The 23,679-nt window shown below is 43.4% G+C and overlaps 1 pseudogene; it reads right to left on the bottom strand.

The window, feature by feature from the left end:
• Nucleotides 1-19,634: 19,634 nt before the first annotated feature.
• LOC123951554 overlaps nucleotides 19,635-23,679 on the bottom strand; it is a 46,788-nt pseudogene continuing 42,743 nt past the window's right edge.

Below are 23,679 nucleotides of genomic sequence, written 5' to 3' on the forward strand. Positions count from 1 at the left end.
CACTCAGTGCTCCATGCAAAACGTGCCCTCCCTATTACCCACCACCTGTTCCCCCAACCTCCCACCCCTGACCTTTCAAAACCCTCAGGTTGTTTTTCAGAGTCCATAGTCTCTTATGGTTCGCCTCCCCTCCCCAATGTCCATAGTCCCCTCCCCCTCTCCCAATCCCACCTCCCCCCAGCAACCCCCAGTTTGTTTTGTGAGATTAAGAGTCATTTATGGTTTGTCTCCCTCCCAATCCCATCTTGTTTCATTTATTCTTCTCCTATCCCCCTAACCCCCCATGTTGCTTCTCCATGTCCTCATATCAGGGAGATCATATGATAGTTGTCTTTCTCCGATTGACTTATTTCACTAAGCATGATACCCTCTAGTTCCATCCACGTCATCGCAAATGGCAAGATTTCATTTCTTTTGATGGCTGCATAGTATTCCATTGTGTATATATACCACATATTCTTTATCCATTCATCTGTTGATGGACATCTAGGTTCTTTCCATAGTTTGGCTATTGTAGACATTGCTGCTATAAACATTCGGGTACACGTGCCCCTTCGGATCACTATGTTTGTATCTTTAGGGTAAATACCCAGTAGTGCAATTGCTGGGTCATGCTGTTTTCCAGAGTGGTTGCACCAGCTTGCATTCCCACCAACAGTGGAGGAGGGTTCCCCTTTCTCCGCATCCTCGCCAGCATCTGTCATTTCCTGACTTGTTAATTTTAGCCATTCTGACTGGTGTGAGGTGATATCTCATTGTGGTTTTGATTTGTATTTCCCTGATGCCGAGTGACGTGGAGCACTTTTTCATGTGTCTGTTGGCCATCTGGATGTCTTCTTTGCAGAAATGTCTGTTCATGTCCTCTGCCCATTTCTTGATTGGATTGTTTGTTCTTTGGGTGTTGAGTTTGCTAAGTTCCTTATAGATTTTGGATACTAGCCCTTTATCTGATATGTCGTTTGTAAATATCTTCTCCCATTCTGTCAGTTGTCTTTTGGTTTTGTTAACTGTTTCCTTTGCTGTGCAAAAGCTTTGGATCTTGATGAAATCCCAATAGTTCATTTTTGCCCTTGCTTCCCTTGCCTTTGCCGTTGTTCCTAGGAAGATGTTGCTATGGCTGAGGTCGAAGAGGTTGCTGCCTGCATTCTTCTCAAGGATTTGGATGGATTCCTTTCTCACATTGAGGTCCTTCATCCATTTGGAGTCTATTTTCGTGTGTGGTGTAAGGAAGTGGTCCAATTTCATTTTTCTGCATGTGGCTGTCCAATTTTCCCAACACCATTTATTGAAGAGGCTGTCTTTTTTCCATTGGACATTCTTTCCTGCTTTGTCGAAGATTAGTTGACCATAGAGTTGAGGGTCGATTTCTGGGCTCTCTATTCTGTTCCACTGATCTATGTGTCTGTTTTTGTGCCAGTACCATGCTGTCTTGATGATGACAGCTTTGTAATAGGGCTTGAAGTCCAGAATTGTGATGCCACCAACTTTGGCTTTCTTGTTCAATATTCCTTTGGCTATTCGAGGTCTTTTCTGGTTCCATATAAATTTTAGGATTATGTGTTCCATTTCTTTGAAAAAAATGGATGGTATTTTGATAGGGATTGAATTAAATGTGTAGATTGCTTTAGGTAGCATGGACATTTTCAAAATATTTATTCTTCCAATCCAGGAGCATGGAACATTTTTCCATTTGTTTGTGTTTTCCTCAATTTCTTTCATGAGTACTTTATAATTTTCTGTGTATAGATTCTTAGCCTCTTTGGATAGGTTTATTCCTAGGTATCTTATAGTTTTGGGTACAATTGTAAATGGGATTGACTCCTTCATTTCTCTTTCTTCTGTCTTGTTGTTGGTATACAGAAATGCAACTGATTTCTGTGCATTGATTTTATATCCTGACACTTTACTGAATTCCTGTACAAGTTCTAGCAGTTTTGGAGTGGAGTCTTTTGGGTTTTCCACATATAGTATCATATCATCTGCGAAGAGTGATAGTTTGACTTCTTCTTTACCAATTTGGATGCCTTTAATTTCTTTTTGTTGTCTGATTGCTGAGGCTAGGACTTCTAGTACTATGTTGAATAGCAGTGGTGATAATGGACATCCCTGCCCTGTTCCTGACCTTAGCAGAAAAGCTTTCAGTTTTTCTCCATTGAGAATGATATTTGCGGTGGGTTTTTCATAGATGGCTTTGATAATATTGAGGTATGTGCCCTCTATCCCTACACTTTGAAGAGTTTTGATCAGGAAGGGATGCTGTACTTTGTCAAATGCTTTTTCAGCATCTATTGAGAGTATCATATGGTTCTTGTTCTGTCTTTTATTAATGTGTTCTATGACATTGATTGATTTGCGGATGTTGAACCAACCCTGCAGCCCTGGAATAAATCCCACTTGATCGTGGTGAATAATCCTTTTAATGTACTGTTGAATCCTATTGGCTAGTATTTTGGCGAGAATTTTTGCGTCTGTGTTCATCAAGGATATTGGTCTGTAGTTCTCTTTTTTGGTGGGATCCTTGCCTGGTTTTGGGATCAAGGTGATGCTGGCCTCATAGAATGAGTTTGGAAGTTTTCCTTCTGTTTCTATTTTTGGAACAGTTTCAGGAGAATAGGAATGAGTTCTTCTTTAAATGTTTGGTAGAATTCCCCTGGGAAGCCGTCTGGCCCTGGGCTTTTGTTTGTTTGGAGATTTTTGATGACTGTTTCAATCTCCTTACTGGTTATGGGCCTGTTCAGGTTTTCTATTTCTTCCTGGTTCAGTTGTGGTAGTTTATATGTCTCTAGGAATGCATCCATTTCTTCCAGATTGTCCAATTTGTTGGCGTAGAGTTGCTCATAGTATGTTCTTCTAATTGTCTGTATTTCTTTGGTGTTAGTTGTGATCTCTCCTCTTTCATTCATGATTTTATTGATTTGGGTCCTTTCTCTTTTCTTTTTGATGAGTCTGGCCAGGGGTTTATCAATCTTATTGATTCTTTCAAAGAACCAGCTCCTAGTTTCATTGATTTTTTCTATTGTTTTTTTTGGTTTCTATTTCATTGATTTCTGCTCTGATCTTTATGATTTCTCTTCTCCTGTTGGGTTTAGGGTTTCTTTCTTGTTCTTTCTCCAGCTCCTTTACGTGTAGGGTTAGGTTGTGTACTTGAGACCTTTCTTGTTTCTTGAGAAAGGCTTGTACCACTATATATTTTCCTCTCAGGACTGCCTTTGCTGTGTCCCACAGATTTTGAACTGTTGTGTTTTCATTATCATTTGTTTCCATGAATTTTTTCAGTTCTTCTTTAATTTCCTGGTTGACCCATTCATTCTTTAGAAGGATGCTGTTTAGTCTCCATGTATTTGGGTTCTTTCCAGCTTTCCTCTTGTGATTGAGTTCTAGCTTCAGAGCATTGTGGTCTGAAAATATGCAGGGAATGATCCCAATCTTTTGATACCGGTTGAGACCTGATTTGTGACCCAGGATGTGATCTATTCTGGAGAAGGTTCCATGTGCACTAGAGAAGAATGTGTATTCTGTTGCTTTGGGATGAAATGTTCTGAATAGATCTGTGATGTCCATCTGGTCCAGTGTGTCATTTAAGGCCTTTATTTCCTTGTTGATCTTTGGCTTGGATGATCTGTCCATTTCAGTGAGGGGAGTGTTAAAGTCCCCTACTATTATTGTATTATTATTGATGTGTTTCTTTGATTTTGTTATTAATTGGTTGATATAGTTGGCTGCTCCCACGTTAGGGGCATAGATATTTAAAATTGTTAGATCTTCTTGTTGGACAGACCCTTTGAGTAGGATATAGTGTCCTTCCTCATCTCTTATTATAGTCTTTGGCTTAAAATCTAATTGATCTGATATAAGGATTGCCACCCCAGCTTTCTTCTGATGCCCATTAGCATGGTAAATTGTTTTCCACCCCCTCACTTTAAATCTGGAGGTGTCTTCGTGTCTAAAATGAGTTTCTTGTAGGCAACATATTGATGGGTTTTGGTTTTTTATCCATTCTGATACCCTGTGTCTTTTGATTGGGGCATTTAGCCCATTAACATTCAGGGTAACTATTGAGAGATATGAATTTAGTGCCATTATTAGTCTGTAAGGTGACTGTTACTGTATATTGTCTCTGTACCTTTCTGAGCTACTACTTTTAGGCTCTCTCTTTGCTTAGAGGACCCCTTTCAATATTTCCTGTAGAGCTGGTTTGGTGTTTGCAAATTCTTTCAGTTTTTGTTTGTCCTGGAAGCTTTTTATCTCTCCTTCTATTTTCAATGATAGCCTAGCTGGATAGAGTATTCTTGGCTGCATGTTTTTCTCATTGAGTGCTCTGAATATATCATGCCAGCTCTTCCTGGCCTGCCAGGTCTCTGTGGATAAGTCTGCTGACAATCTAATATTTTTACCATTGTATGTTAGAGACTTCTTTTCTCAGGCTGCTTTCAGGATTTTCTCTTTGTCACTAAGACTTGTAAATTTTACTATTAGGTGACAGGGTGTGGACCTATTCTTGTTGACTTTGAGGGGGGTTCTCTGCATCTCCTGGATTTTGATGCTTGTTCTCTTTGCCATATTAGGGAAATTCTCTCCAATGATTCTCTCCAATAGACCTTCTGCTCTCCTCTCTGTTTCTTCTTCTTCTGAAATCCCAATTATTCTAATGTTGTTTCGTCTTATGGTGTCACTTATCTCTCGAATTCTCCCCTCATGGTCCAGTAGCTGTTTGTCCCTCTTTTGTTCGGCTTCTTTATTCTCTGTCATTTGGTCTTCTATATCACTAATTCTTTCTTCTGCCTCATTGATCCTAGCAGTGAGAGCCTCCATTTTTTATTGCACCTCATTAATAGCTTTTTTGATTTCAACTTGGTTAGATTTTAGTTCTTTAACTTCTCCAGAAAGGGCTTTAATATCTCCAGAGAGGGTTTCTCTAATATCTTCCATGCCTTTTTCGAGCCCGGCTAGAATGTTCAGAATCGTCATTCTGAACTCTTGATCTGACATATTACCAATGTCTGTGTTGATTAGGTCCCTAGCCTTCAGTACTGTCTCTTGTTCTTTTGTTTGTGGTGATTTTTTCCGCCTTGTCATTTTGTCCAGATAAGAGGATATGAAGGAGCAAATAAAATACTAAAAGGGTGGCAAAGACCCCAGAAAAATGCACTGTAACTAAATGAGAAGAGACCCCAAATTGTGGGGGGGGGGGGGGGAGAAAGGGGATAAAAACAGGTTCTGGGGAAAAAAAAGAAAAAAGATTTAAAAAATAAAACAAATAAAGAAAAAATATAAAAAAGAAACAAAAAATATATATATTTAGATAAACTAGTCAAAAAACATTAAAAAAGAAAAGGGTAAAAGTTTTAAAAAATTTAGCAGAAGAAAAAAGAAAAAAAATTTGAAAAAAAAAAAAAGAAAAAAAAATTGAAGTAGCCGCAAGACTAAAGAATCATGGGGAGAGTCTACGGCCATACCACCCTGAACGCGCCCGATCTCGTCTGATCTCGGAAGCTAAGCAGGGTCGGGCCTGGTTAGTACTTGGATGGAAGAATCATGGGGAGAAAGCCATGAGTTCCGTGCTTTGCTTTCTCCTCCTCTGGAAATGCACTGCTGTCTTAGGAATTGAACCTACTTTCCTTGATAGATGAACTTCGTCCTGGCTGGATACTTTGTTGATCTTCTGGGGGATGGGCCTGTTGTAGTGACTCTCAAGTGTCTTTGCCCAAGGAGGGATTGCACCGCCCTTACCGGCGGCCAGACTAAGTAATCGGCTCGGGTTCGCTTTTTGGAGCTTCTGTTCCCTGAACGCTTTCCATAGAGTTCCGGAGGACGGGAATGAAAATGGCGGCCTCCTAGTCTCCGGCCCGAAGGAGCCGAGAGCCTGGGGCCCCACTCCTCAGTGCACCCCCAGAAGACAGCACCCAATCACTCCCATATCCTCAGCCTCTAGCCGCGCTCCGAGCTCACCCAGCCCGCGACCAGTTCAAGGTAACCCCGAGCTGAGAGTTCAGTCCTCGGCTCTGTCTCTGCAGCCGGCTTCTCCATTCTAATACCTGCGAGCTCTGCGACACTCCGACACCCCCGATCCTTCTGTGACCCTGCGGGACCTGGGGCCACGCTGACCCCGCGTGGGCTTCACCCTGGTTTAGCCTCTGGAGCAATGTCCCTCAGTGGAACAGACTTTTAAAAGTCCTGATTTTGTGCTCCATTCCTCCGCCGCTTGCCTGGAGCCAGTCCCTTCCCCCACGGTCTATCTTCCCGTCATTTCAGATTCACTTCTCTGCCAGTCCTACCTTTCAGAAAGTGGTTGATTTTCTGTTTCTAGAGTTGCTGTTCTTCTTCTCTTCCATCTCCTGTTGGATTTGTAGGTGTTTGCAATGTTTAGATAAGCTATCGAGCTGATCTCCTGCTACCTGATGTAGTCTCAGCCTGCTACTCTCCGCCATCTTGACCTAGAACTCAGGTCCGAGATGATGTTATTAGACTGACCATCCTCACTGCCTCCTGTATCTTTGCAGGCAGGGGCTGTCCGCATTCTTCATACATCTTAGCATTTCAGAAAGCCTGTTTACAAGTGCCACCTGCTCCACCGGAGACCAACCCTCAAAGGCGGTGCACCAGGTCCCCCTCAAGTCCACACTGGCTGCAGAAATGGTTTTGGGTTTAGGAATCTCAGGGTCCAGCCGCAGGGCTGACCAGGCAAACACACTGTCCTGCTGGATAGCGCACGAAGGGTGGTCTTCTCTCTTTTTTTTGAAGGTTTTATTTACTTATTCGATAGAGAGCTAGAGCAACGACCATTTGGGGGGAAGGAGGCAAAGGGAGGGAAGAAGAAGCAGGTTCCCTGCTAGGTGGGGTCAATCCCGGGACCCCAAGAACATGACTGGAGCCAAAGGCTGATCTTCACCGACTGAGCCACCCAGGGGCCCCAGAGAGTGACCTCTTGAGCACTAGCGGGGTTGGAAGAAGAGCAAGAGAGATTCTGTGCCCAGACAACACAGGAAGGTTGGGCACAGAGACAGGGAAGCCGTCGCGTCAGCAGAGCACACAGCATATCAGCAGTCACTTCCACAGAGAAGACACAGCCGGGCGGGGGCAGCGCCAGTGCGCGCTGGGCGTGAGCCCTGGGAGTCAGAAGGGGCAGTAGGGTGCTGAAATGCCTTTAGCTAGAGCCGCTGTGGGCAATGATCCTCAGCGGGGAAGGAAGGGCAAAGCGGTTTTCTGGGGAAAGGACGTGCCGCGGAGGTCAGGACGGAGACCAACTCGGGAGGAGGTTTCGGGCCAGGAAGCCGGCCAGAGGCTGAGGGCTGGGTGGGGCCCGAAGGAGGCTTCCCTCGGGTAGTGTCTGACCTCCTGGATCCCTGCGAGGACGCGGACTTCGGCCAGGGTTCATGTAAATGTAACAACACAAAACACGGCAGTTCGCCCATTTCTCTCGTCCCCCTGCCCCCGCCTCGACGCCCACCCGCACCCCAACCCGTTCCCTGCCCCAGAGCGGTTCGCGGCTGTGGCGGCGGTGCTGGGGGTCGGGGCGAGCTCGGAGCGCACAGACTTCCACTCGGACACACCCGTGTCTGTCCCCGGCGGACCGCGGTCACTCGGTGTCACGGAGGCAGGCCCCGTCCACGCAGCCACGCATGCAGTCACACACGCGGCCACTCCGTCTTCCGCACGGCTGCTGATCCGTCAGTGTCTCCGTGCGTGTGCGGGTGACATTTCCTCCCACAAGCTCACGCGGGCTCGCTCCGCGCCGTCCCATCCTGGCTGTCGCGAGCAACGACGACAACGGCGCCGTCCACACAGGGTGCAGCGCCGGACCCGATGCGGCCACTTCTTCGCCTTGTGCGGACCCCCAGCGGCGCTCCCCGCAGTCCGGCGGGACACAGGGCGGCCCTGACCCGAACTCCGACTGCACGTCCGCGATGGTGCGCGGCAGCCAGCGGGCCCGCGTGGCTCCCCAGGGTCTGCTCGCATGTCCGCCCGGTGTCCCACGGGGGTTCCGGCGGCGGTCTCAGCGCGGTGTCCGGCGGGGGGAACAGGTCAGGCCCCAGAGCCGCCCTCCCGGACCCGCGCCGGCTCTGCACTCCCAGGACGCCACAGTGCGGGAGCCTGCGACAGCCCGGCAAGAACCAAGCGTCTTCCCCGCACCGACGCCTGCCCGTGCCCGCGGCTCGTCCAGCGTCGGGCTATACCCCGCAGGCAGCACCTTCCGCCTCACTCCGAACCAGCGGCCGCCCCGACTCGCCACCCCCGAATCCTCCCAGGCGGCAGAAGTCGCCCCCAGCCCCGCAGCTCCCCACCGCCTCCCACCACCCCCGCAGCCCGCGCTTCATCGCCCCCGTAGGAGCCGGCGCCCGCTCCCACCTCACCACGCTGCGCCCGCCCGCCGGGGACTGCTTCCGGGGCGGGGCTGCCCCTGCGCACAGGGCTCCGCCGGGGGTTTTCCCAGAGTGCTGTGCGCTGAGCTCCGGTGAGGCTCCACGTGGCCTCGCTGGACGAGGTGGCAGAGGGGACACGTGGGAGGCGCAGCGTGTGTCGCCGTGGGTGCCCACGAGCGTGGGGAGCCGTAGGCCAGGCCCTGCCCCCCGTGGGGTGCCGCCCAGCCTACCCTCCGGGAGCCTCTTCGCTGGCCAATGGGGCCGAGAGCCGGCGTCGTCAGTCAGGGGCGGTAAGCTACGGGCTTCGGGGGCCGGCAGGGCTGTGTTTGGAGCGCCACTAGCCCCGTGCGTGGGGGCGACTTGCGGGGGCAACCTGCGGGGGCGGAGCACGTGCAGCCAGGCTGCTCGGCGGCTGGGACCACGGGCCTCGTCCCCTGCGAGTGCCGACGTCCTGGGCTGGCGTTGGATAGTGTGAGTGCCGGACCTCCCAGTGTCCGCCCCCGCGACGGCGCCTGGTTCCTTCCCCGTGTCGGGCGCTCCTGTCGTCCCACCTGCCTGGAGTCCCAGTAACCCCAACGTGCGCAATCTGATGCTCCAGCGCCTTGTGGCCCAGCCCCCCCACCCACCCACCAAGCGCCTGGCCGCCGCCTCCTGGATGCTGCCCTTGTGGGGTCCCGGGGGTCCCAGACTTAGCCCCTTGCCCGCGCTCCCGACCTCACAGAGCGGCGGCCTCCCCCGGCTGTCAAGGCCGAAACCTGGGCTCATCCCCCCACCCCATTCCCTCCAGAATGTCGTTCTGTCATTGGTCTCCCTTAAAGCCCGTGCGTTTCTTACCTCAGCTGCTGCCCCTGCCCCGTGCTCCTCGGTCGGGCTCTGGGACCACCGGATGGCCTCATCACTCTGCGTTGTTGGTGACAGTCCGCAGTGAGCGCGCCCCATGCTTTCTGTCCCCCACTGCGAGCTCCAGACCCTGCTGCAGGGCACGTGGGACCCTGCCCTGTCTGACTCCTGGCCCCCAGGACCCTGGGCTGGTCCCTCAGAAGCACGACTTCGTTCCAGCCGCACAGACACAGTTTGCAGAAGGAGCAGTGGTGCCTCACGCACCAGCCTCAGTGTCTCGCACCCACCACACGATTCACATATTGGGCCAGATTCTTCTTCACTGTAGGGAACTGACCGGTGTTCTGCCCTCTGATGCCAGTACCGCACCCTCCCCACCTAGTTTTCACAACGACCAAAAAAACCCACAAACCTTGGGATTTTAGCAAATGTTCCCTGAACATTTCTCCAGGTGAGAACAACTGGTATTCGCATTTGCAAATGCTGTTCATTTTGCCTGTGTATAATAGATACCTGACAGATAATCCCAATTTGAGACTAATCAATGAAGGAATGAGAACAATAAAAATAAAACAAATTCACTAAGCAAGTCATTTTGCAAACAACAGCTCTTATCTCTTCAAAAACGATGTCTGCTACCAGGCAGAACAAATCATTAAAACTCATTAAAAATGAAGACTGCCAAAAATGATAAATACGTGGGTAAATATAAATTGTTTTACTTTTTTAAAATAAGTTGTTGATAGTTTGTTTAAGAAAAAATAATACCCAAGTGTGATAGTTTAATAAAAATAGAACACCAGTACCATGCCCTCTTGGTGCTCACAGCTTAGAAGTAAAGCTTGAAATCAGGAAACGTGATGCCCCCAGTTTTGTTTTTCTTCTTCAACATTTCCTTAGCTATTCTGGGTCTCTTCTGGTTCCATAGAAATTTTAGGATTGTTTGCTCCAGCTCTTTGAAAAATGCCAGTGGAATTTTGTTTCTGTTTTTGTTCTTCAAGATTTTGTTTATTTGTTTGACAGAAAGATCACAAGCAGGCAGAGAGAAAGGCACAGAGAGGGGAAAAGCAGGCTCCCCGCTTAGCAGAGAACCCAATGTGGGACTCAATCTGAGGACCCTGAGAGCATGACCTGAGCCGAAGGCAGAGGCTTAAGCCACTGGGCCACCCAGGCACCCTAGCCAGTGGAATTTTGATCCGGATGATGTTGAAAGTATAGATGGCTTGGGGCAGTACAGACACTTTAAAAATGTTTATTCTTCCAATCCATGAGCATGGAATGGTCTTCCATCTTTTTGTGTCTTCCTCAATTTCTCTCACGAGTGTTCTGTAGTTCTCAAGTACAGATCCTTTACCTCTTTGGTTAGGTTTATTCCAAGGTATAATTCTCAGTGCTATAGTAAATGGAATCAATTCTCTAATTTCCCTTTCTGTGTTTTCATTGTTAGTGTATAGGAAAGCAACTGATTTCTATACATTGATTTTGTATTCTGCCACATTACTGAATTGCTGTATGAGTTCTAGTAGTTTGGGGGTGGAGTCTTTTGGGTTTTCCATATAAAGTATCATGTCATCTGTGAAGAGAGAGAGTGTGACTTCTTCTTTGCCAATTTGAATACCTTTTATTTCTTTTTCTTGTCTGATTGCTGTTGCTAGGGCTTCTGGTATATTGAACAACAGTGGTGAGAGTGGACAACCTTGTCGTGTTCCTGATCTCAAAGGGAAAGCTGTCAGCTTTTCCCCATTGAGGATGATATTCTCTGTGGGTTTTTCTTAGATAGATTTTGTGAAGTTGAGGAATGTTCCTTCTATCCCTATATTTGAAGCATTTTAATCAGGACTGGATGCTGGATTTTGTCAAATGCTTTTTTCTGTGTCAATTGAGGGGACCACGTGGTTCTTCTCTCTTCTATTATTGACTTGTACTGACACATTGATTTGCGAATGTTGAGCCATCCTTGTAACTCAGGGATGAATCTCACCTGGTCATGGTGGGTAATCTTTTTAATGTATTATTGGATCCTTTTAGCTAGGATCTTGTTGAGAATCTTTGCATCCATATTCATCAGGGATATTGGTCTGAAATTCTCCTTTTTGGTGGGGTCTTTGCCTGGTTTGGGGATCAGGGTAATGCTGGCTTCATAAAAAGAGTCTGGAAGTTTTCCTTCTGGCACAAAAACAGGCACATAGACCAGTGGAACAGAGTAGAGAGCCCAGATATGGACCCTCAACTCTATGGTCAAATAATCTTCGACAAAGCAGAAAAATATATACATTAGAAAAAAGACAGTCTCTTCAATAAATGGTGCTGGGAAAATTGGACAGCTATGTGTAGAAGAATGAAACTCGACCATTCTCTTACACCATACACAAAGATAAACTCAAAATGGATCAAAGACCTCAATGAGGCAGGAATCCATCAGAATCCTTGGGGAGAACATAGGCAGTAACCTCTTCGATATCAGCCACAGCAACTTCTTTCAAGATATGTCTCCGAAGGCAAAGGAAACAAAAGCGAAAATGAACTTTTGGGACTTCATCAAGATCAAAAGCTTCTGCACAGTAAAGGAAACAGTCAAAAAAACAAAAAGGTAACCCATAGAATGGGAGAAGATATTTGCAAATGACAGTACAGACAAAAGGCTGATATCCAGGATCTATAAAGAACTCCTCAGAGGTTGATATCCAGGATCTATAAAGAACTTCTCAAACTCAACACACACAAAACAGATAATCATATCAAAAAATGGGCAGAAGATATGAACAGACACTTCTCCAACGAAGACATACAAATGGCTATCAGACACATGAAAAAATGTTCATCATCACTAGCCATCAGGGAGATTCAAATTAAAACCACATTGAGATACCACCTGACACCAGTTAGAATGGCCAAAATTAGCAAGACAGGAAACAACGTGTGTTGGAGAGGATGTGGAGAAAGAGGAACCCTCTTACACTGTTGGTGGGAATGCAAGTTAGTGCAGCCACTTTGGAGAACAGTGTGGAGATTCCTGAAGAAATTAAAAATAGAGCTTCCCTATGACCCTGCAATTGCACTGCTGGGTATTTACCCCAAAGATACAGATGTAGTGAAAAGAAGGGCCATCTGTACCCCAATGTTTATTGCAGCAATGGCTAAGGTCACCAAACTGTGGAAAGAACCAAGATGCCCTTCAACGGATGAATGGATAAGGAAGATGTGGTCCATATACACGATGGAGTATTATGCCTCCATCAGAAAGGACGAATACCCAACTTTTGTAGCAACATGGACGGGACTGGAAGAAATTATGCTGAGCGAAATAAGTCAAGCAGAGAGAGTCAAGTATCATATGGTCTCACTTATTTGTGGAGCATAACAAATAAGATGGAGGACATGGGGAGATGGAGAGGAGAGGGAGTTGAGGGAAACTGGAAGGGGAGATGAACCATGAGAGACGATGGACTCTGAAAAACAACTAGAGGGTTATGAAGGGGCGGCGGGGGGGTGGGGGGGTTGGGAGGTTGAGGGACCAGGTGGTGGGTAATGAGGAGGGCACGTACTGCATGGAGCACTGGGTGTGATGCCAAAACAATGAACACTGTTATGCTGTAAATAAACAAATAAAAATAAATAAATTAAAAAAAAATTCTAATTGCAAGAAAAACAAAAAAAAAAAAAGAACTCCTCAAACTTAACACACACAAAACAGATAATCATATCAAAAAATGGGCAGAAGATATGAACAGACACTTCTCCAATGAAGACATACAAATGGCTATCAGACACATGAAAAAATGTTCATCATCACTAGCCATCAGGGAGATTCAAATTAAAACCACATTGAGATACCACCTGACACCAGTTAGAATGGCCAAAATTAGCAAGACAGAAAACAACGTGTGTTGGAGAGGATGTGGAGAAAGGGGAACCCTCTTACACTGTTGGTGGGAATGCAAGTTGGCACAGCCACTTTGGAGAACAGTGTGGAGATTCCTCAAGAAATTAAGAATAGAGCTTCCCTATGACGCTGCAATTGCACTGCTGGGTATTTACCCCAAGGATACAGATGTAGTGAAAAGAAGAGCCATCTGTACTCCAGTGTTTATTGCAGCAATGGCCACGGTGGCCAAACTGTGGAAAGAACCAAGATGCCCTTCAACGGATGAATGGATAAGGAAGATGTGGTCCATATACACGATGGAGTATTATGCCTCCATCAGAAAGGATGAATACCCAACTTTTGTAACAACATGGATGGGACTGGAAGAGATTATGCTGAGCAAAATAAGTCAAGCAGAGAGAGTCAAGTATCATATGGTCTCACTTATTTGTGGAGCATAACAAAGAACACGGAGGACATGGGGAGATGGAGAGGAGAGGGAGTTGAGGGAAAGAGATGAACCATGAGAGACTATGGACTCTGAAAAACAACCACAGGGTTTTGAAGGGGTTGGGGGGGGGGAGGTTGAAGAACCAGGTGGTGGGTAATAGGGAGGGCACGTACTGCATGGAGCACTGGGTGTGGTGCAAAAAAATGAACACTGTTACGCTGAAAATAAACAGAAATAAATAAATAAATAAATAAATAAATATCGTTTAATCAAAAAAAAAAAAAAAGATATGTCTCCAAAGGCAAAGGAAACAAAAGCGAAAATGAACTTTTGGGACTTTGTCAAGATGAAAAGCTTCTGCACAGCAAAGGAAACAGTCAACAAAACAAAGAGTTAACCCACAGAATGGGAGAAGACATTTGCAAATGACACTACAGACAAGGGCTGATATCCGAGATCTATAAAGAACTCTTCAAACTCAACACCCAAAAAACAAATAAGTCAAAAAATGGGCATAAAACATAAACAGATGCTTCTCCAAAGAAGACATACAAATGGCTAACAGGCACATAAAAAAAATGTTCATCATTAGCCATCAGGGAGATTCAAATCAAAACCACATCGAGATACCACCTTACACCAGTTAGAATGGCCAAAATTAACAAGACAGTAAACAACAAGTGTTGGAGAGGATGGGGAGAAAGGGGAACACTCTTACACTGTTGGTGGGAATGCAAGCTGGTGCAGCCACTTTGGAAAACAGTGTGGAGATTCCTCAAGAAATTAAATGTAGAGCTACCCTATGACCCTGCGATTGCACTTCTGGGTATTTACCCCAAAGATACAGATGTAGTGAAAAGAAGGACCATTTGTAGCCCAATGTTCATAGCAATAATGGCCACAACAGCCAAATTGTGGAAAGAACCAAGATGCCCTTCAACAGACGAATGGATAAGGAAGATATGATCCATATATACAATGGAGTATTATGCCTCCATCAGAAAGGATGAATACCCAACTTTTGTATCACCATGGACGAGACTGGAGGAGATTATGCTAAGTGAAATAAGTCAAGCAGAGAGAGTCAATTATCATATGGTTTCACTTATTTGTGGAGCATAAGGAATAACATGGAAGACATGGGGAGATAGAGAGAAGTGAGTTGGAAGAAATTGGAGGGTGAGATGAACCATGAGAGACTGTGGACTCTGAGAAACAAACTGAGGGCTTGGGAAGGGAGGGGGGTGGGAGGTTGGATGAGCCTGGTGGTGGGTATTATGGAGGGCACGTATCGCATGGAGCACTGAGTGGTGCAAAACAGTGAATTCTGGAACACTGAAAAGAAATTAAAATAAGTAAAAAATTTAAAAAATAGAATGCATGTGGGAACAAAATGTATTATAATAGCACGAAATCTGGAGAGGGAAATGGAATAAATTGTTATAGGTTTTTACAATATAGTAAACTGGTATCATTTCAGGGTAGATAGTGGTAAGTTAAAGATGCATACTTGTGATACTGTGATTTATAATAAGAGATTTATATTTGGTCTTTGTCCCATTTCTTCCACCAAGCTTCTAAAATCCTTGGAATTTCCTAAGCGTTGAGAGTGATAAAGGTGTCTTTTGTTATATTAAATCAGGTGACTTTAGAAAGAACCTAAGAATGGGGGCTGGTTGCCAAGGAACCCAGCTCTGTGATTAGAATGCGATTAGAAGGTTTAAATTGACAGTTCCACTCTCCTCAACATCTGGAGAAGGATGAAGGGCTGTAAGTTAAATCCATTACCAATGACATTCGATATAATGTCTGTGTCATGATGCCTCCACAGAAACCCAGAAAGAGAAGGTTCAGGGAGATGCTGGGCTTGGAGGGAAACCCTGTTCCCTTTCCATATAACTTGTCCAATTTCTCCCATTTGGGTGTTCCTGAGTTCCTTTTATAATAAACCAATGATAGGTAAGATGTTTCTCTGAGTTCTGTGAGCCACTCTAGCAAGTTACTTGAACCCTAGGAGGGAGTTGTTGGAGCCACTGATCCATACCCGTATGTCAGAACTACAGGTGACAACCTAGGTTTGAGACTTGTCTGAAGTGGAGGGGAATGGTCAGTCTTTTGGGACTGAGCTCTTAACAGGTGGAACCTGACACTATCTCCAGGGTGTGTCCAGGACACCCAGCTGGTGTGAGAATTTCTTGGTAATGTTGAAAAATTCACACATATTAATTGGTATCAGAACTGTAATGATCTAAATTGGAAAGCAACTACCAAAAAACGGTATAAATAATAATTATAACAGAAAAATTGGATAATAAAATATTCAAAAGAATACAGGAACAAAGAAGAAAGAAAAACAGGACAAATAAGAAAGATGATATACTTAAAATCAAACATGTCAATGTATTTGTATTAAATGTAAGTGTTCTAAATACTCCCAATTAAAACATGGACAACATGAGACTTAATGAAAATCAAAACCTAACCATATATATAGGAAACGCATTTTAAGTCATTTGACACATATAGGTTAAGACTGAAGGATGGATGGGGCGCCTGTGTGGCTCAGTGGGTTGAGCCTCTGCCTTCGGCTCAAGTTGTGATCTCAGGGTCTTGGGATTGGGCCCCACATCTGGCTCTCTAGTCGGCAGGGAGCCTGCTTCCCCTTCTCTCTGTCTCTCTCTGCATACTTGTGATCTCTCTCTCTGTCAAATAAATAAATCTTGAAGGGAGCAAAAAAAAAGACTGAAGGATGGAAAAGAAGATAAGCCATGCAGATTCTAGAGTAATGGTTCATTACCAAATGTTGTTCTAAAGTCAAAGCAAAACACACCCAGAGTCAGAGAGTAATCAATCTACATGCATACACAGTACTATTTATTTGTTTACAAAATGGTAATGGGACATACATTATGATGTGTGTACACATTTGTTCTCTATGTTATATGGAGGCTTATATACTGAATTTCAGTTATTTCACACTCACAGAGAAATGAATCAACATTACACTTCCATTTATACTTACTACATAAAGGGGTTTTTTGAAGTTTCACAGAGAAATAAACATAACACTGATGTGAACAGAGATTTCTGCCCGAGTTTCAGAGATTTATTTCTTTTTCTTCCAAATAACATCAAACAACGTATGGTTCTGGAGTGATCCCTCTGGCCCACATGTGAAGGGTGGTGATCACAGCCCCATGGGCAGACACCACTTCCCTCTGGGAACTCTGAAGGAATATCGCCGCTTGCTGTGGAGGTGCCAGACCATTTGTTTCTGATGATTATCTGATGTTTCAGGAAATACTAGCTCTTCTCCATCTATACAAATTTTTAAACAAATAAAACAGCATCATCCTTTAAACTGTTAAAATGGGTTCCCATCCATTAATTTCATATTAATCTTGTAATTAAAGATCTGCACAAATATACTACTCTAATTTTTAAAAGTTGAAACGGGATGCTTATGGCATCCGTTATCCATTATCAAGAATATGAAGGGAGCATTAATGAACAGAATTTAATGTTCAGTTTAACCAATAACTGAAGAATAAATCTGTGCTGACTCATATCTGTAAAGCAACATGGCTTCTTTAGAAGGTGGGAGCCGTTGCATTGGTGTCTTTCCACTTTGATTGGCCTTCACATGTTTTCCTGTTTTCCTCCTACCCCATTTTTGTGGTGTAAGGGCATTAGAGTATTCTGTTGTGCTGCAGGGTAAAATGTAAAGGGTGAATCTGTCTATAAATAAAAACAATTACTATAAAAAAGCAAAGCTTTTCTGAGGCCTACAACAGGAGGAAGAGGTACAGAGGTGGGGTAACCCCCCCTCCCTGCCCCCCGGCCACCTCCCCTCTACTGGAGGTAAGAATCCGCCTCTACTCTCTCCCTGTTCTAAACCTGGTGGAGGATGCAACCCTTCTTTAGACCCCTAGGAGACCAGGGCCTACCCTATTTTAGTTCTTAATATCTAGAAGTAAATAAACTGTCACCCAGAAACCATCAAAAAGAAAATAGGAGAGCTTGCTACACATTAAATTGAGGCTCCTCCTAAAAGATATTAAATGTCCTAATCTCCAGTACCTGTGAATATGACCTTATTTGGAAATGGGATATTTGCAGATGATCAAGTTGAGATGAGGTCATTGCCGTGACCAACCCGGAGCAGGTTGTCTCTCAACAGCCTTTGAAAGGAACAGACCCTGCTGACATCCTGATCTTAAACTTGTGGCCTCCAGGACTGCAAACCAGTACACTTCTGTGGTTTAAGCCACCTACTCTGTGATACTCGGTCATGGCAGTCCTAGCAAACTGATACTTAGCTTCATGACACATTCCATCCTATCAGTAAAATAGGAAAAAAAGAAATGAATCCATATGGATTTTTTCTTACTGCAAATCTAGAGTCTAAAAATACGGGGGGGGGGAGCTGAAGTAGGCTTGGGGAGCAGGGGGGGAGCGGGGGGGGAAGTGGGGGGGTTGCTACATCTGCTTTCAGTACCTGAACTGTAGCTTGTTAGAGAGTGAGTGAGTCTGCACAGTGAACACTGTAAATGGGGATTACATTGTTTACAGGTGCTTATGTCCAACCGTGCCTCCATCAGTCCCACTCGAAAATAACAAGTGTGCCAAGAGTAAATGTTGTATCTATACAGATATGCAACGATGATGGACAGTCACTCTTTGCCACCAGCGCAGCGAATCGATGTCAGATCTTCTCCACTCGTTTGGTCTCTGACCTTGGGACGTCAGCTAGAGACATGATCTCTTAGAAGTAGTTCTAAGAAGAAGAAGTTGTTTCTTACATGTCATCTTCTTTTTGAAATATATTAATCTTTTTGTCTCCGAAAGTAAAATATTTAAGGATCCTTCACTATTCAGGGGTTGAACCTAAAATAATGAAAAACAAGATTACCATCTCAACAAATACTTTTTAAAATTAAGCTGTAAGTCTGTTTGCTCATATATAAAGCATTAGTTATTAAAATATTCTAAGTGCCCCCCTCAAAATATTCTCAAAAACCAACCAAACAAGCAAAAAAAAAAAAACAGAAAAATACCAGTCAAAGGGATAAAATTTCAGAAATATGAATATCATAGATTAAAGAAATCTGAATATTGGTAACATAGAAATACATTCGATTTTTAAGTTAACTTTTTAGAAATTATTAGTATTAAGGTTATCTTCAGAAGATTCATCTGCCTAATAAATTCATTTTCTCAAATAGTTAATGTTACTCATTCACATTTAGAATGCTAAAAAATTTTCATGTTTTATGTAGTCAAGTAGTCCTTGCAAAAGCTTTTCCCACAGCTGATACTGTTTAAAGCAGGACAAAATTTCACGTAATTTTGAATACTTTCTTCATCCTATTCCTATATAAACTATTTTTGATATGTAGCTCATCTTATATATAGATATCCCCAAATTTATTCTTTAATCTTCAGTGATCTTTTCTTACAAAATGGCAGTCTTTTATGTTTAAGTTTTTATTTGTGTTTGAGATTATTTGTAGTAGAAATATACTTTTTTATTATGAATTTATAAAATTCTAATTGAGAATCTTAAACAGAGCTTTGGTTTTTGGTTTTTTTTTTCTTGGTCTATAAAATTTTCTTTTTAGGATACACAAGTAGGGGCGCCTGGGTGGCTCAGTGGTTTAAGCCGCTGCCTTCGGCTCAGGTCATGGTCTCGGGGTCCTGGGATCGAGTCCCAGGTCCGGCTCTCTGCTCTGAGGGGAGCCTGCTTCCCTCTCACTCTCTCTGCCTGCCTCTCTGCCTGCTTGTGATCTCTCTCTGTCAAATAAATAAATAAAATCTTTAAAAAAAAAAAAAAAAAACCATTTAGGATACACAAGTATACTAAGTGAAAATTAATAACAAGTAAAAGTAACTAAACTGAATGTAGGATGTAGCATCTATAGCATATGATATAAATGAATACATATAAAGGTACTGTTTGATCATAACAATGACACTTTAAGTATGAATCACAAAATACTTTTGTACTAATAATTAACCATTTTGGGTTTTGATGAGGATTTTCTACTCTGAGTTCAGCCTCCAAATTAGCAGATGTATACATGAATATTCCTACTTCCATTTTCAGTCAATATTTTCATTAGTCACATGATCTCAATGTCAAGTCATTGAGAGGGACAGTCTGGATCCATTCCATGGAGTTCACGTTAAAGATGTCCACTGCATTTTCACTGTACATGGAGAGATATGGGGCATTGTAACCTGGGAGATGGTGAGCAGGTGACAGCAAGTGTGGACTTCAGGGTTCACTTTTTAACTGGGTGTTTTATTAAGATAATTATAAATTCACATGCAGTTTTAGGAATACAGAAAGATCTCTTGCACACTCTGTCTAGTTCAGCCCAGTGTAACATTTTGCAAAACTAGGATACTGACATTGATAGAATCAGCCTACTCTTCCTGGGCAGATTTCCCCAGTGTTTGTGTGTGTTTGTGTGTGTGTGTGTGTGTCTGTACAATGTTATCACCTGTGTAGGTTTATGTATCCACAACCATAGTCAAGATACAGACTATTTACACCACCACAAGGATCCCTCAGGGTTCCCTTTTATAATCCCACCCACATCCCCTTCCTTCCCTAACTCCTGGGAATCAATAACTTGTCCTTCATTTCTAAAATTTTATCATTTCAAATATGTTGTATGAGTGGAATCACACAGCATTCATGATAAATTTTATCTGCTAAGCCTTAATACATTTTTTAAAAGAATCCTTCAGATTGGAAACCTAAGAGAATCTCATACCATTATAATAGCCTAATTATCATATTGCTGCCTCAAATATTTTTAATATGGTTAAGATAAGTAAAAATATAATGATGATGTATATGGTTTACATTTTAGAATACGACACAGTGAAAATCTGACAAAATGCTTTCTAACATCTTCATCTAATGGAAGCTTTACTAAGTAATTGCATAACATTTCAAAATCTGTGGCTCCTAAACTAATTCAGCTCACAGCAAGAATACAGTAAAAGATTAGAAAAGTATATGTGGAGAATGATGTTAATGAACAAAGCAGTGAACACTTGCAGCCACTAATGTTTTTGGAACTTTCTACATGAATAATAATAACTTAACAATTATGAAATTCTCATATGAATGTCTCTCCATGAAAACAACAGCAATGTAACAACTCTTCCTCTGCTCCAGTTGTGCCATCCTTCTCCCTTTTCTTAGAGCCATGCTCTTAAGAGTGCCAGCCACCTTTCTTCCCCACTTCCACACCTCAGTCCAAGCAGTCTGACTTGGGCCCTAACTCCTGCATTAAACTGCTCTCACAGCAATCATTGCTGAAGCCAACACATACATTTTAGTCTGTCTTACTTGACTGGTCACTTGCCTCCCAGGATTCTCCTCTGTGGGCTTCTTGCCTCCTGACCATCCCTCTGACATTTGTGCTTCTTGGTTTTCTAACCTGTACCCTCTTACCTATTTACTATCCCACTGGCGGTACACACTCAGCATGTCCAGGGAATCAGGCTGACAACATCAGAAACCAGGAACCCATTTTAGCATTGCCATGAGTAGATGAACAGACATCACATGCCCGAATGTGCTTCAGTGGGACATGGACAACACTATTAATGAAGTATTCTTCATAATAGTCTTTAAAGCTCGTTTTCAGTTATAGAAAATTTAGAATATAAAGGAAGAAGCAAAGCACCATGAGGAAACATCCAGATTGTGGAATATCCTGCAGGACAGCAAGTCAGCGGCATGGAAGACCACTCAAGATTAGACAATATCTAAGATGTAACAATAATAAGGAATATGTGAACCTTCTTCAAATTTTGATTCCAAGAAATGCATTGTCAAAAGAGACATCTTTGTGATAATCAGGAATGTTTGAATATGTATTTGATGATAATAAGAACTATGGGTAACTTCTTCAGGGTGATAACAGCAATGTGTTTTTTTTTAAATGTCCATATTTTTAGAGGTGTAAGTAAAATATATAAGGGTGGAATGATAGTGACTTCTGGGATCTGATTTAAAGTATTTCCACACGCGGGGCACCTGGGTGGCTCAGTGGGTTAAAGCCTCTGCCTTCGGCTCAGGTCATGATCCCAGGGTCCTGGGATCGAGCCCCACATCGGGCTCTCTGCTCTGCGGGGAGCCTGTTTCCTCCTCTCTCTCTGCCTGCCTCTCTGCCTACTTGTGATCTCTGTCTGTCAAATAAATAAATAAAATCTTTAAAAAAAATAAAAAATAAAATAAAATATTTCCACACAACAAAAAAGAAAGATGAATGAGCACAACCTTCATCCCCTGTCTGAATCCACTCTTCCTTTGGTTTTATTAAGAAATATTGGCATCCGCTCGTTTGCTCAAGTTCAACATCCAAGAATCATTGCTGATTCTCTTGTCCCTCAGCTTCCACTTCCAACCAAGTGTAAATTTTGTCAGTTATATCTTCAGTATCCCTCAGATTCTCTCCTCTCCACCGTAACTGCCTCTGCCTTACACAGTTTTAATCCACAATTTCTACAATGACCTCCAAGTTGGTCACTTGGCCTCCAGTCTCACCATGCATCATCTTTAATCTAACCATTGGAACCTAGGGGTTTTTCTGAAATTGCAAATCTAACCCTGGCCTACAGAGCACCTTCTGCGGGTGGCTCATGAGGACACCTCCAGCCCTGTCTCTTGAACTGCCATCTTGAACTCCATGTCTGAAACACTGAACTTAGAATTCTTCACGAAGTGCAGTGTGGATGGCCTGTTCCAATTATGACAGAGCAGCCGATGTTGTACATACCCTGCCACCATCAATAATTATAAAACTGGAAAAAATATATATAAGAAGTAACTTTTTAGGTATTAGTATACAGCACAAGACTGCCATTCCTAAAAAAAGAGAAAGACGTGAGGTAGATCCTACATTCCCCTAGCTTTCTACTAGGGAAAGTTTCCAACTGCTGTGCAGAAAAAATGGAGCCCAAGCAGAGATTGGAAGTTTTGCTGGGCAGAGGAAACAGATACTAATGTGTCTGGAATTTACAAGGCAGGATACACAGAGGAAAGAGCCACAGAAAACTTGTCACAGGTATGTGTACTCTGGTTCCCTCAAAGTCCCTGGCCAAATCCAAAGCTGCTCATGGACAGAGCAAAACTCCTTGAGACCTGCTCAGAGTCTTGAGGGATGAACAAAAATGTCGTAAGTAGTACTGTGCTGGAGAGACATTAGATTTCTGACATAGACAAAGTGGAGAGACAGTGGCAGAAACCCTGGGCACTCAGTTGAGATCCCCAAAAGGCCATTATTTAGGAGTAAGGACTAAAACGTCAAAATAGGTCCATCCTAACAAAGTTTAAAGTCAATCCTCAGCAAAAGCAGGGTGACTGATCCATCAGATTAATTGCCTGTCAGAACAAAACACAGCCCTCCATGTTATGCATAGTACAGTCCAGAGTCCCTGTGTCATAGCATCCATAACATCCAGCAAAGGGCAAAAAAATAATAAGATGTAAAAAGGCAGGAAGATATCCTTAATCCAGAAGGAAAAAAAGTCAATGGAAATACCTGCAGATGAGCCATATATTGAAATAATTATAAATAATTATTGTAGGTAGTTCAGGACTTCATGAAAACATAAATGTATTAGAAGATAGGGCAATTTCACAAACTGGAAATTTCCAAAAAAGTTGAAATTATAAACAGAAGAATACAGTATCTAAAATGCTTAATTCCTGGATAAACCAGGGGGAAAAGTTCAGTGAAATTGAAGATGGGGGGGGGGGGTCAGTAGAAATTATCCAAACTAAAGGAGAAAAAAAAATATTTTTAAGAAAAGTCTCAGTGACCTATGAAACAAAATCAAAAGGTCTGGGGGCACCTGTGTGGCTCAGTCAGTTAAGCTTCTGCCTTCGGTTCAGGTCATGATACGGAGTTCTGAGATCCAGCCCCAATTCAGGCTCCCTGCTTAGTGGTGAGCCTCCCCCACTCCACCCTGCTGTTACATGTGTGTGCACATTCTCTCTCGCTCTAAATCTTATTTTAAAAATGAAGAGGTCTGATAAACATGTGTTTTGATCTGCAGAAAAGAGAATAAGTTAGAAAAATTTGCAGAAATTTAATGCCTAAAAATATTCCAAAATTAATGAGAGATATCAATCTTCA

This window comes from Meles meles, chromosome 10, assembly GCF_922984935.1.
Source record: "Meles meles chromosome 10, mMelMel3.1 paternal haplotype, whole genome shotgun sequence".
NCBI lineage: Eukaryota > Metazoa > Chordata > Mammalia > Carnivora > Mustelidae > Meles > Meles meles.